We start from the raw sequence: 15319 nt of genomic DNA, 5'->3' as shown, positions 1-15319 counted from the left end.
TAGATAGAGGAGGTAGGGATTCTAAAGTTTGGAGTTTATCCCTTAGGTTTAGGCCAAGTGCTATGGTGGTGATTAATCCACCGATTATAAAAGGTTGCCTGCCTCTAGCACATAAGGTGCGGATATGATGAAATAGAAAGGAGGCGGCGTTTACCTGAGTATCTGGTTCGAAGACGCACTGGAGGAAAAATAGTTCCTTTGAGTTGACCTTGCTGTTGTTTGGCCTTCCAAAAATTGTGTTTTGCAAAATGCGGATAAAGTACCGGATAGTGGGGTTATGTATATGGGAGAGAAGGAGCTCTTCCCAGTTGTAGGTATCTATACCGGAAATTTTCTTAAAAAGGCCGAAAACACCAACTGTGTTCCAGTTTGAGGTTGGAGGGATTCTGGCGTGCAGCAGACCTTCTGTGGGAAATTGTAGCATGGTACTCAATTGGTTTTGGGTTAGTGAGTACTCGGTGTTGAACATCCGGAAGGTTGCGGTACCGGTTAGAAATTCGTCTTCACCGGCGGGAGTGGTGTAGTCGTATGAACTTAAGAATTCTAAGGTTAGGGATGGGTAGGTGGGTTGATTATGAGTGCAAAGGAAGGTTAAGTTGGCTTGACGGAGCATCCATTCGATACCTTGGAGTAGGCCTAATTGTTGTAAGCAAGGTAAATCGGGGTACCTGGTGGAAGCGACGCCTCGCTGTTGGAAACGCTCGAATCGCTCCCTCTGATAATTGTCATCTACGGATCGGAAGATGATATTTCCGAAATTCTGATTTCCCGCCATTGTGATGAATTTTGAAGGGGTGATTTGGAAAGAAAAAGAAATGTATTTGATAGGAGAGAATTGTTTGTGGTGAATGAAGGAAGGTTTGGTGGGTATTTATAGGAGAAGAATTTGGAAGGTGGAAAGAAAAAGTGGTTGAAAAGTAATTAAGTGTGGTTAAATGAAAAATGAATGGGGAAGGTAAAAAGTTAAAGGTGTAACGTTCGTCTCCAACGGCTCCTTAACGTTCACTAGTCTGAGGAGTGTTACGCTCGTCACAGGGGTGTGACGCTCGTAACAGGCACTTGGTGTGCCGCTCGTTATGGAGTGTGTGACGCTCGTCACACATTCCTTTTTGGAAAGGCTTCAGTAGCATTTCACAAAATCACTTCGGTAAAGGATTTAATTTTTGTTATTTATTTTGTTTTGTTTTGCTTATGATCAGTTTAGTCTGCAGTTTAATTTATGGTGCACGCTTAATCTGCTTTGTATAATAATAATTCATAGGTAGCAACAGTAGAGCATAATAGCTATTGCATAATAAAATTAAATAAACAGCTTCAATAAAAATGATCATAATGTAATACAGGAAAGGAAAACAATGAAATGAAAGAAAAAAAATAAATGCGAACACGAATTCAAATAACATTAATGAAAAATCTAATTTAAAACTAAATAACTTAGAAAAATAACTAAACTCTATCCCTCTGTACGATCTCTGGCCGGAGGAGCAAAAGAGTTAACATGATGTAGCAACTCGTGAAACTGATTCGTCATACTGCTCATGTATCCTAGAACTTCGTGTCTCATGTTAGTAAATTCTCCTCTGAGGGCGTCTTGTTCTGACATCAAAGCTTCAATGGCGGTGTTATAATCAGTTCCGGGCATATGATGTCGGAGGTCAGGTATGGCTGATTCTTCGGTCTGAACAGGCTGAGGAGGAGGGTCAATATCATAATAGCCGGATGGTGTCTGAGGGTCAGATTCAGCATGAGGGATCTGGTCAACATAATTCTCATAGTCATTACAAATCTCATAATCCTGGATGGATTCAGTGGATCTAGCAGGAGTTGGGGTTTCATTCAGGTTATAGAGCCAGTTCCTTTGGTTATGAACACTAGTCCTAGGATCGGGCATGGTGAATAAGCAGAGAACCTGGTTATCAATAATAAGTTCAAACTCATCAGTCCCTAGGTTTGCTATAAACATGGTGTTGAAGAGGAAAGGTATACTCATAGTAGTAATGCCACAAAAAGGGCTAAGGTCAAGCATAGGCTGACGTAATCCAATGGCATTACCTATCATAGTGATCAAACCGCCTATTCTGATTGGTGCTCGCTCATCCTGGATAAGGTGGTCCAAATTAGCTAACATAAAAGTGGCACCGTTTACTGGACGGTTCTGGGAAGCACAAAATATGATGAAGAGTTCATCACATGAAACTGAAGTACTATTTGGCTTCTTCCCAAATAAAGTGTGGGTCAGGATCTTATGGAAATAGCGAAAGGCCGGGTTGTGTATGTTTCCAGAGAGAAACTCATGTTCTTCGGGCTCATCATTTCCAGTCAGCCTACCCCAAAAGTGTTCAAGCTCTCTATATTCAAAAAGTTCTTCCTGGCTTACAGTGAATGTATCAAAGGAGGTAGGAAAACCCAAAAGGTTGGTGAAGTCTCTAATATTAAATTGGTACTCCATGTTGAACATTCTGAACTGGATAAAACCTCTGCTAATTCCTTTTCCATGGCTGGGTAGATAGATTAATGAGCTAAGGAATTCTAGTGTGAGTCTCCGGTAGGTGGTGAAATGTCTCAGGATAGGGGATGTCTCCCATCCTATCTGATTCAGCAAATACAGGACACTCTGTCTCAGTCCAAGGGCAGTCATAGCCCAATCATCAGCATATAAACTAGGTAGCATCTCTCTAGCGGCTAGTTCTTCAAACTTTTGTTTCTGAGCCATTCCTCTGAACTTGATACCCATACGATCAATATGTCCCATCTGGTTAGTGTTAGCTAGAGAAAAGAAAACATGAGTTTAAGTCAGGATTTGGCCAAATGCCGAAAGAAGAAAAAAATTATTATTATATTTTTTTCTTTTTTAATAAATCAAGAATGAATGCTAAATAGAAATTAAAAGAATAATTAAGAAAGAAATAGGGAAATGATAATAATAGAATAATAAAATAACAAACTAATTTGTGGGTTGTCTCCCACTAAGCGCTTTGTTTAAATGTCGCAAGCTCGACAAAGAAACTGTTAAATATAATCTATAGGTCCTGGGGGCGTTTCGTCTAAGTGTAGGATTTGCGAATCCTCGTTGGTTTCCGCATAGTGATAGTGTTTCAGACGTTGCCCGTTTACGGTGAACGGTTCTGTAGATTTTCCTTTTATTTCTACCGCTCCACTGGGAAAGATTTTAGTGATATGAAAAGGCCCTGACCATCTGGATCGTAGTTTTCCCGGAAATAACTTTAGTCTAGAGTTAAATAAAAGTACTGCGTCGCCTTGCTTGAAGATTTTCCTTGATATACGCTTGTCATGCCATTGTTTTGTTCTTTCTTTATAGATTCTGGCATTTTCATAGGCGTCTCTTATGAGTTCCTCTAATTCGTTTATGTCAAGGATTCTCTTTTCACCGGCGGCTTTATAATTCAAATTTAGATTTCTAATAGCCCAATAGGCTTTATGTTCTAATTCTACCGGGAGGTGACAGGATTTTCCATAAATGAGCTTAAATGGGGTCGTCCCTATGGGGGTTTTATAAGCAGTTCGGTATGCCCACAAAGCTTCTGGTAATTTCAATGACCAATCTTTCCTTGAAGTGGCGACCGTTTTTTCTAGTATTTGCTTGATTTCTCTGTTAGATACTTCCACTTGTCCACTGGTTTGAGGGTGGTAAGGTGTCGCTATCCTATGTCTTACTCCATACTTAAATAATAATTTTTCGAGTACCTTGGATATAAAGTGCGATCCACCATCACTGACTACTATTCTTGGGATGCCAAATCTCGGAAATATTATATTCTTAAAGAGTCTAGTTACTACTCGGGTGTCATTTGTTGGGGATGCTACAACTTCGATCCATTTTGATACGTAGTCAACTGCCACGAGTATGTATTTGTTACCGAAAGAGGATGGAAAGGGTCCCATGAAGTCTATTCCCCACACGTCGAAGATCTCTACTTCCAAGATACCTTTTTGTGGCATCTCGTCACGTCTAGATATGTTTCCCGTGCGTTGACATCTGTCACATTCCTTAATAGCTGTATGTACGTCCTTCCATATAGTTGGCCAATAAAAGCCGGCTTGTAGGATTTTAGAGCAGGTCTTGGATGTACTTGTGTGTCCACCATAAGGAGCGGAGTGACAGTGTTGGATTATATTTTCTACCTCTTCTTCGGGTATACATCGACGGAAAATACCATCGGGGCCTCTTTTGAAAAGTAAGGGATCATCCCAGTAATAGTGTTTTATGTCGTAGAAGAATCGTTTCTTCTGTTGGTAGGATAAAGTAGGTGGAACTATTCCGGCAGCTAAATAATTGACGAGATCAGCGTACCATGGTGTGACGGATATAGCTAAGGTGGTTTCTACTTGCATGTCGGAGTTGTTCTCTTCCAAAGTAGCTATAAGTTTGTCATACGAGAAATCATCATTAATTGATGTTCTTTCCGGTTCAAGGTTCTCAAGTCTAGAGAGATGGTCTGCTACTACGTTTTCAGTTCCTTTCTTGTCCTTGATTTCTAAGTCGAATTCTTGTAGCAACAAGATCCATCTTAGGAGTCTAGGTTTAGCGTCTTTTTTTGTTAAAAGGTACCTGATAGCAGCGTGATCAGTGTAGACTATTATTTTAGCTCCGACCAATAAGAACGAAATTTATCTAGCGCAAATACCACTGCTAGGAGTTCTTTCTCGGTAGTGGCGTAATTCATTTGCGCTTCATCCAGGGTTCTGCTAGCGTAATATATAACGTGAAGCTTTTTATCCTTTCTTTGTCCTAACACAGCACCTACAGCATAATCGCTGGCATCGCACATTATTTCGAATGGTTCATTCCAGTCTGGTGTCTGCATTATGGGTGCGGAGATCAATGCTTGTTTAAGAGTTTGAAATGCTTTTAAACAGTTGTCGTCGAATATGAATTCAACATCTTTCATCAATAGTCCGGTTAAAGGTTTAGTTATCTTAGAGAAGTCTTTGATGAATCGTCGGTAAAAACCGGCGTGTCCTAAAAAGCTTCGTACTTCTCTCACGGTTCTTGGGGGTTGAAGATTTTCGATTACCTCTATTTTGGCTTTGTCTACTTCAATTCCTCTGTTCGAGATGATGTGTCCTAAAACGATTCCTTCTTGTACCATAAAGTGGCACTTCTCCCAGTTAAGTACTAAGTTTACTTTTACACATCGCTCAAGGACTCTTTCTAGGTTTTCAAGGCATTCCTCGAAACTTTGTCCGTATACAGAAAAGTCATCCATAAATACTTCCATGATGTTTTCGAGAAAGTCGGCGAATATTGCCATCATGCATCTTTGAAAGGTTGCAGGGGCATTACACAGACCAAACGGCATTCGTCTATAAGCGAAGGTACCAAAAGGGCACGTGAACGTTGTCTTTTCTTGGTCATCAAGGTGAATTGGTATTTGAAAGAAGCCTGAATAACCGTCTAGATAACAGAAATGTGAATGTTTTGCTAATCGTTCTAACATTTGGTCAATGAATGGTAAAGGGAAATGATCTTTTCGGGTTGCTTTGTTTAGTTTCCTATAATCAATGCACATTCTCCATCCCGATTCGATTTGTTTAGTTATAGTTTCTCCTTTTTCGTTTTCAATAACGGTTATGCCTCCTTTCTTCGGTACTACGTGTACAGGGCTAACCCATTTGCTATCAGATATAGGATATATAATACCTGCTTCCAATAACTTGGTTATTTCTTTCTTTACTACCTCACTCAGGATCGGATTTAGTCTTCTCTGGTGTTCCCTAGAGGTTTTACAGTCTTCTTCTAACATGATGCGGTGCATACAAATAGAAGGGCTTATCCCTTTAAGATCGGTGATGTGGTATCCTAGTGCGGTGGGGTACTTCCTTAAGATATGTATGAGTTTTTCTGTTTCGAGTCTTCCTAGATCTGCATTAACTATCACAGGTCGTTCAAGTTCTAAGTCTAGGAATTCATATCTCAGATTTTTGGGAAGTGTTTTCAGGTCAGGGGTTGGTTTGTTAAGACATTGCGTAGGGTCCGGTGTTATTGCTAAACATTGGTTAGGTTTGTCTTCTAAAAGATAGTCTGATGATTTGTCTTCTCCTAACTCTGCTTCTTTTATGCATTCATCGATGATATCCATGAAGTAACATGTATCTTCTATTGCAGGTGCTTTCAAGAATTGGGAAAGAATGAATTCAATTTTCTCTTCACCTACTTCGAAGGTGAGTCGTCCTCGTTTTACGTCTATGATTGCACCGGCAGTTGCTAAGAATGGTCTTCCCAGTATAATGGGTGTAATATCATCTTCTCTAATGTCCATAATTGTAAAATCAGTGGGAATGTAAAACTGACCTATGCGTACGGGAACGTTTTCAAGGATTCCTACAGGATATTTGATGGAACGATCTGCTAGTTGCACGGACATTTTGGTTGGTCTTAATTCTCCCATTTCCAGTTTCTTACATATGGATAAAGGCATAACGCTAATTCCGGCTCCTAAATCGCATAAAGCTTTGTCGATGACAAATTTTCCTATGTGACAGGGTATAGAGAAACTACCCGGATCCTTGAGTTTAGGAGGCATGTTTTGGATTATTGCGTTACATTCGGCAGGGAGTGTAACGGTTTCGCTATCCTCAAGTTTCCTCTTATTAGAAAGGATTTCTTTTAAGAATTTAGCATATGAGGGCATCTGCGTAATAGCTTCGGTGAACGGAATTGTAACGTTTAATTGTTTAAGGAGATCAACAAATTTTCTAAATTGGCCCGCATCTTTGGTTTTAACAAGCCTTTGAGGGTAAGGTATAGGTGGTTTGTAAGATGGTGAAGGTACATAAGGTTCCTTCTTTTCTAGGGTTTCCTTATTACTCTCTTCCTTTTCCTTAGGTTCACTTTCCTCAGTTGATTTCTTAGGGTTTTGGTTTTCTATCCTTGGATCAGACGGTCCTTCCACTTCCGTTCCACTTCTTAATATAATTGCATGAGCTTGGCTTCTCGGATTAGGTTGGGGCTGTCCAGGGAATGTACCAGTTGGGGCAGCAGTAGGTGCTTGTTGTTGGGCTACTTGTGATATTTGTGTTTCCAGCATTTTGTTATGGGTTGCCAAGGCATCTACTTTGCTTGCTAGTTGTTTAAGTTGTTCGCCAGTGTGTATGTTCTGGTTTAAGAAATCTTTATTGGTTTGTTGTTGGGAAGCTATAAAGTTTTCCATCATGATTTCCAAGTTGGATTTCCTAGGGGTATTATTGTTAGGCATGGATGGGTTCGGTTTCTGATATCCCGGAGGTATAGATGGGGCTTGATTTGGAGACTGTCCAGGTGCGTACAAAGCATTATTACTCTTATATGAAAAGTTTGGATGGTTCTTCCAATTTGAGTTATAAGTGTTCGAATAGGGGCTTCCTTGAGCATAGTTTACTTGCTCTGCTTGGATTCCAGTCAAGAGTTGACAGTCCGCAGGAGTGTGGCCTTGGATTCCACAGACCTCGCAATTCTGAGTTATAGCAACCACGGCGGCTGGAGGTGATACGTTTAAACTTTTAATTTTCTGGACCAAAGCATCCACTTTTGCGTTAACGTGATCAAGGTTACTTATCTCGTACATGCCAGTTTTCGTTTGAGGTTTTTCCACCGTTGTTCGTTCGGTTCCCCACTGATAGTGGTTTTGGGCCATGCTCTCGATAAGCTGGTAAGCATCAGCATAAGGTTTGTTCATTAATGCACCACCTGCAGCGGCGTCTATTGTTAACCTTGTGTTGTATAAGAGACCATTATAAAATGTGTGAATTACTAACCAGTCTTCCAAACCATGGTGTGGGCAAAGTCTCATCATGTCTTTGTATCTTTCCCATGCTTCGAAAAGAGACTCGTTGTCTTTCTGTTTAAATCCGTTTATCTGGGCTCTTAACATAGCTGTTTTGCTTGGCGGAAAGTATCGGGCAAGAAAAACTTTCTTCAACTCGTTCCATGTGGTGACTGAGTTGGAAGGGAGAGATTGAAGCCATCTTCTAGCGCTATCTCTTAATGAGAAAGGAAAAAGACGAAGTCGAATTGCCTCTGAAGTGACACCATTAGCTTTAACAGTATCAGCGTATTGAACAAATACGGATAAATGAAGGTTTGGATCCTCGGTAGGATTTCCAGAGAATTGGTTCTGTTGCACAGCCTGCAACAGCGAAGGTTTAAGTTCGAAGTTGTTTGCTTCGATTGCGGGCGGAGCAATACTTGAATGCGGCTCATCTTGCGATGGAGCGGCGTAATCTCTAAGAGCACGAGCTGGTTCTGCCATCTCGGGTGAAAGAAGAAGATCTTTGAGATCAGGAAATTCGATAGGAGGGAGATTGTTTTCAGCACGATATTCCCGAATTCGTCGTAAGACTCGGAGATATAGCTCAATATCGTTGATTCGTAAATAGAGCGGTTCGCCTTGTGAGCGAGTGCGTGGCATACAAATCAACGAAAGAAAGAATAGAAGAAAAAGAAACCTTAGTCTCTACAGCGTAACGGAAGAGTTACGATATCGATTAAATAAAAGTCCCCGGCAACGGCGCCAAAAACTTGATCGCTCGACTGTGTGAGTCGAGAATGGGATACAAACTGCAAGTGCACAGTTCTATCGCGTAGTTTTAAAAGATATCGATCCCACAGGGACTTATGAATCGATATACCGTTATCTAAGGTTACTACGTAAAGCTAAGGTGAAAAATGTTTGATTGTTTGGGGAAAAACTAAAGGCTAAACTAAGATCTAGATTAAATATTGATAAAACGGATATCGGTATGTAGTTCGTCAAAACTAGGGAATCAAGTCTTTGTCGGTTTCTTGGTTTTAAAATAAATCGTTTCGGTTAACTTTATTGGTTAAAGGTTTTATCTCAAACTCTCGCTCTGTTGAATAAACCATGATTTTATATTAATGTAGCTGTCACTTATAATTAAGTCAAAAACCATATTTTGAAAGCAATAAAGTTGCAGAAACTCTTTTTAAGAAAACACTGACCGTTTTAAACACCCTTATCTCAAACTCTCGCTCTGTTGACTTAGGTTATATAATTAAATCCAAATGCTTAACTCTCGTCCTCACATTCAATCTTTAAAAATACTTTTTGGAAAAGGTCAGAATTTAATTAACTCTAAAACTTGCTCTCGCCCTGATCTAGAATTAATGCCTAACTTACACTGTCCAGTTAAAACCTCAAACTCTCGCTCTATTGATTTTAGCTTCTTTATGTCCTTTACTTTTGTAAAAAATCTTGTTATTAAACCTGTAAGTGAGACCGTAAAAAGATTGATTTTAATTTTAAGTTTAAATAGACCGACTCAGTCTTGATCCCTTATTCTGCTTACTTTACATACCGATATCTAGGCGAATTAGCCAGACATGCTAAATAAACAAGAATACATATCATGCATAAACAGACTCATTCCAGGCAGACAATATAAATAAATAATAAAACAAAACATTAAATAATGATTAAAGAACCTGAATGCGTAATACAATAGTCTTGAACACTCCACCACAAGCCGGTAGGATTTGTTCTTGGATTCTTCAATTAATCAATAAATTAAACCAAGGAAATAAAACTAGAATCTAACGTAAGGCTAGATCCGATAAAAAGTTGCACAATAGTTTCCGGTGTAAAAACTATTATGCGAAAAATATCTAAATGCTAAAAAGGGAAAGGTAAATTGCAAGGGAAAAAGAATGTAGAACTTGCAAAAGAAATAAATAATTAAACAATATTAAGTTGCTGGAAGAGAAAAATAAGCAAAAGCGTGAAAAGAAAGAAAATTGGAAAAGCTTCGGCCGTATGAGCGTGGAAAAACCGAGGAACCCCCTTAGGTTTTTGAAGTAGCTATTTATATTGGTGCTGGTAACTGCTTTTCGTTTCCCAAGGTCTTCAACGTGGCTAAATGCACGGCGTGGATATAGGACACAAACTCCTCAACGTCTCTTCAAGTCTTCTGAGGGCGTTACTTGCGCCAAAAAGGTAGTGGAATTGTGTGACGCTCGTCACACCATGTGTGACGTCCGTCACAAGGCTGTTTTGCGTGACGCTCGTCACGCACCCTGTGACGTCCGTCACAGGCACAGCATTGGTGACTTGTGCGCTTTGGGCTGGGCTTTGGCATTTGGTTCCTTTTCTCTCCTTTTTGCACCTCCTTTTCTTCCATTTTCACTTGTTCTTCAAAATAGACTACCTGCGACAAATAGGAAGAAAATACCACGTAATATCTCATAAAATGCAGTAAACCGAAATAAATAGTCATAGAATTTAATGGAATTAAGTCCTAAAATATGATATAATTTCGTGTTATCACCAGACGGTGGCCAGCGCCACCGTCTTCTCCGGCCAACTTCCTGCCATGTCCAAAGTTGCAGAAATAAAAATGGTAATCAAATGGCACGATCCAGGCATCAATCGAGAGCTGGGGTGATGTACATCACCCCTGTACCACTCAATTCCATTCTAGATCTCTATATTGAGAGAAATCAGAAGTGGAAATTCTGTGGTGTTCATATGAACTTCATGATTTTCAAAAATAGAAAGCATAACAATGTTGCCTCTATGCAGAGGACTTCAGATCACACAACAACAATGAAAATAGAGCACTATACAAGCTGATTCAAAGCAAATAACAGTTGAAGTAAACCTTTGATTTGCAAGGCTTTGAGTCACAATCTTTGAATGCTTTTGCTTACAGTAGACACTATGGATCAAGGAGAGAAGGTTTAGGAACTTTGAGATCTGAAAATTGATCAATGAAATCAAAATTCAGATCTGAAAAATTTGAAGAAAAATGGATTAGTTCCTTTAGTGATGGCTAGGATTTCAGTTCAGCAGCAATTGGGGCGCCTTAAGGTTGAAGAAATGAAGAGCATTGGCCTTGTATTTATAGGAGAAGCAAGCTGAAATGCATGATTCAAAGTTTGCATGAATGGAAAGGGCCTCCATGCATGGGCCTGTACAGGCGCATGGAGGGCCCAATTCCACTTGGAATTGGAAGCTAATGCATGATGAAAGCAAAATGGATGTGCAAATTGGACTGTATTAGCTCATGCAAGGCAAATGAAATGATTTTCCAAAAATGCACTATAATATTCAAGTCTTCGAAAATGCCATGTTAAAAGTAGGAACACCACCTCATGAGTAATGGTTGGAAAGCTTATTGCATAAGGATCATTTGTTATGTTGATCAAAACTCCATTTGGGCCTTGGAAATTGATGAAAACTGGACATGAAGTGTAGGGTGCAAAACATGCATATGTGAGATTTTCAAAATTGGCCAAAGTTCAAGTCCTTCTGTCTTAATGATGCAAGCTCCAAATGACAAAATATTCAACATGAAAGTTGTATATCTTTTCAAGGCACTTAATTTGGACCTAAATATTTCATCATTTAGATTTTTGATGAAGACGTTATGGGCACTTTAAGTTGGAATTTTTCACATTTCAATGCATTTGGTCCAAAGTGACCTATAATGTTTTGCATTATCACATGTATTTCTTTTGATATTTTGAAATTTTGCTCAACATAAAATTTTAATTAGACATCCTAATATTTCCAATGCATTTGGTCTCACTTCAAAATCATGAAAAATGAAGGAGTTATGTCCTTGGGAAGTTGACCTAAAATTAGGGTTTCAGTCAAAATGACCTATAATGTCTTGGAGTGGATGATGACCTTCCAAGCTTCAAATAAATTTTTGATGAACATGAAATTTGTTCATATAGTCCTTAAGAACATTTTTTATCTTGGGGTCATCTCCATTTTACAAACAAATAAAACGTTAGGTCTCAGTGCATTTCAAAATAGTCAGATGAATTGACTGATCAACTTCTCAAGTCCAAACCTCATATCTTGATGAATTCATGATTGAGGACACTCAAATAAGTTCAAATATGAATGAAATGATGAATTAAAGAACTTACCTTGATTGTATTTGACCATGGGTTGAGGTTGCTTCATGAGTAAGGCATAGTTGATGAACAAATGAATTAGGGTTTCCTTGGGAAACAAGCCTCGAACCCTTTGATTTGCTTTGATCAAAATGATTAATTGAGATAATTGGGAGGCATATTTGATGGATGAGAGCTTTGGGAACCATTGTCATGCTTGCTTTCATCTTCTTTTGACCCTATCAATGTGTAAAAGATCTCCTAGAAGCTTTAGGCCTTGTGACTGCTCAAGCTACAAACAAGAGATGTTAGTGACATATTTTTGTGCTTTTGGTTAGTAAAATAAAATGAGAAAAGCAATAATATACAATTCAAGTATGCTTGGTGACCTCAAACCAACTCACAAGAGATCCCACCCCAAAGAGTAAGGAGCCAAGATGCTTATGATCCTTGAGGCAATGCAAATGCCATGTTATGATGCCATGAGGGATCTTAGGGTCAAAATTGGGGTCTTACAGTCATATCATACCACTCATTACTCTACTACCAAGGAAACTCCCATCGCCAAGGTAAATGGAGCAGACACTATACTTCCAGTAAAGATTGACACACCTTCATGGAGACACTCTCAAGCTGAAAGAGTTTTCCGCTTCTACTAGCATAAAATAATGTGCAAGTTTAGTCTCCTCGGAGCCATTGTCTCCGACAATAGAACCCAGTTCCCTAGCGCTATGAACATGTGATTGTCGACTTTTACTGAGATTTAGGAGTACAAACAAAGTTTGTAGATATTGTACATCCACAAACCAATGGGCAAGCTGAATTGGTGAATATGATATTTCTTAAGGGACTCAAAAAGACACACGACGATGCCAAAGGTATATGGTCAAAATCACTCCACGAAATAATATGGTCATATGACACCACCCGTCACTCTACTACTAAGGAAACTCAATTTTCCATGGTATATGAAGCATACATTATTCTGCCTATTGATATTGACACTCCCTCATGGTGACTCTCACAATTTTACCAAGAGGTAAACAAGGCAGGATTAGAATGTGTCGTGGACTTGGTCGATGAATTGAGATAAGTCGCCCACATCTGGGAATTCACCGCCAATCATAGATCCATTAGAAGGTACAACTCCAAAGTCAGGCCGAGGGAATGCAAGAAGATGAGTTGGTCTTAAATCAATTGACTATGCCTGCACAATAAGGAAAGTTACAACCGAATTGGGAGGGACCAAACCACATATTCCAAAAGCTCCCTCATGAGATGTACAAGTTGCAGGAATTAGAGGGACAACTTTTGAATAGAACTTGGAACACTCTCCATCTTAAATATTATTACAGTTAAATTATTTTTAATTTTCATGGGGGTAGACAACCCACCTACACATGAATCTTTGAACATTTACGAACAAGGAATACATATGTTATTTACAAAATTTTGTATGTTGGACATCCTCGAAAAGCGCATTGCCACCTCTTAAGGAAATATTTTATATGTTGGAGTTCCTTGAAAAGCTTCATGCCATCTCTGAAAGGAATATTTTGTATGCTAGACTTCCTAGTGAAGCTCCTTGCCGCCTCTTGAGGAATATTTTGTATTCTAGACTTCCTGGTGAAGCTCCTTTCCTCCTCTTAAGGAAATTTTTTGTATGTAAGACTTCCTAGAGAAGCTCCTAACCGCCTCTTAAAGAAATGTTTTGTAGGTTAGAATTCCTGGAGAGGTTCCTTTCCATCTCTTAAGGCAAAATTTTGTATGTTGGACTTCCTGTCAAAGATCCTTGCTGCCTCTTAAGGAAATGTTTTGTATTATAGACTTTCTGGATAAGCTCATTGCTGCTTCTTAAGACAATATTTTGTATGCTAGACTTCCTGGTGAAGCTCCTTTACGCCTCTTAAGGCAATATTATTTATGTTGGACTTTCTGGCGATGCTCCATCACACCTCTTAAGGCAATATTATGTATGCCAGACTTCTTAGTGAAGCTCCTTGCCGCCTCTTAAGGCAACATTTTGTATGCTATACTTTTTGGTGAAGCTCCTTGTCGCCTCTTAAGAAATTTTTTTGTATGCTTGAATTCATGGTGAAGCTCATTTCTTCCTCTTAAGGCAATATTTTGTATGTTGGACATCACGAGGAAGCTTCTTACCGCATCTTAAGATAATACTTTATATGTTGGACTTCTTGGAGAAACTCCTTGCCACCTCTTAAGTCAATATTTAGATGATGGACTTCCTAGAAAAGCTCTTTACTGCTTCTTAAGGAAATATTTTATGATGGATTTCATGGCAAAGCTCTTTTCCGCCTCTTAAGGAATACATTGTGTGTTGGGCTTCCTGGAGAAGCTCCTTGCCGACTGTTATGGAAAAAAATTATATGTTGGACTTCTTGGAGAAGCTCATTGTCGCCTCTTAAGGTAGTATTTTGTATGTTGAACTTCCTGGAGAAGCTTCTCGCCGCTTCTTAAGGAAATATTTTTTATGTTGGACTTTCTGGCGAAGCTCCTGTAGCCTTTTAAGAAAATATTTTGTATGATGGACTTATTGAATAAGCTCTTTTCTACCTCTTAAGGAAATATTATTTATGCTGGACTTCCTGGCGAAGCTCCTTGATGCCTCTTAAGGCAATAATTTGTATGTTAGACTTCCTGGTAAAGCTCTTTGCCGCCTCTTTCATAAATATTTCATATGTTGGACTTCTTGGAGTAGCTCCTTGCCGCATGTTAAGGAAATATTTACATGTTTGACTTCTTGGCGAAGCTCCTTGCCGCCTCTTAAGGAAATATTTCATATGTTGGTCTTCCTGGAGAAGCTCCTTTCCGCCTCTTAAGGCAATATTTTGTATGTTGCACTTCATGGAGAAACGTCTTTCCGCATCTTAAGACATTATTTTATATGTTGGACTTCTTGGTGAAGCTCCTTGCCGCCTCTTAAGGCAATATTTCATATAATGGACTTCCTGGAGAAGTTCCTTCCCGCTTCTTAAGGAAATATTTTATGTTGAGCTTTCTAGCAAGGCTCTTTTCTGCCTTTTAAGGAATATTTTGTATGTTGGACTTCTTAGCAAAGCTCCTTGCCATCTCTTAGGAAATATTTTGTATGATTAAATTCCTGGAAAAGCTCCTTGCCGCCTCTTAAGGAAATATTTTGTATGTTGAACTTCCACACGAAGCTTCTTGCTGCATCTTAAGGAAATATTTTATATGATGAACTTCCTAGCGAAGTTCCTCCCCCATTCTTAAGGCAATATTTTATGTTGGACCTCCTGGTGAAACTCCTAGCCGCCTTTTAAGGAAACATTTTGTAAGTTAGATCTCCGTACTAATATCCTTGTCGCCCTTTGATGCGATATGAGTAAATTTAACTAAACTCCCTTCCTAAGAGACTTGGAGTTTATTCAGGTGTGATCCAACATATAATTCTCGCCCATGAGGTGCGAGTGAAGTCTA

General features: G+C 39.2%; 1 pseudogene; it reads left to right on the top strand.

The window, feature by feature from the left end:
* Positions 1 to 7764: 7764 nt before the first annotated feature.
* Positions 7765 to 7864, top strand: LOC127109204 (uncharacterized; annotated as a pseudogene).
* Positions 7865 to 15319: the final 7455 nt, after the last annotated feature.

This window comes from Lathyrus oleraceus, chromosome 7 (genome assembly GCF_024323335.1).
Source record: "Lathyrus oleraceus cultivar Zhongwan6 chromosome 7, CAAS_Psat_ZW6_1.0, whole genome shotgun sequence".
Lineage (NCBI taxonomy): Eukaryota > Viridiplantae > Streptophyta > Magnoliopsida > Fabales > Fabaceae > Lathyrus > Lathyrus oleraceus.
This window is presented reverse-complemented; position numbering and strand designations above follow the sequence as displayed.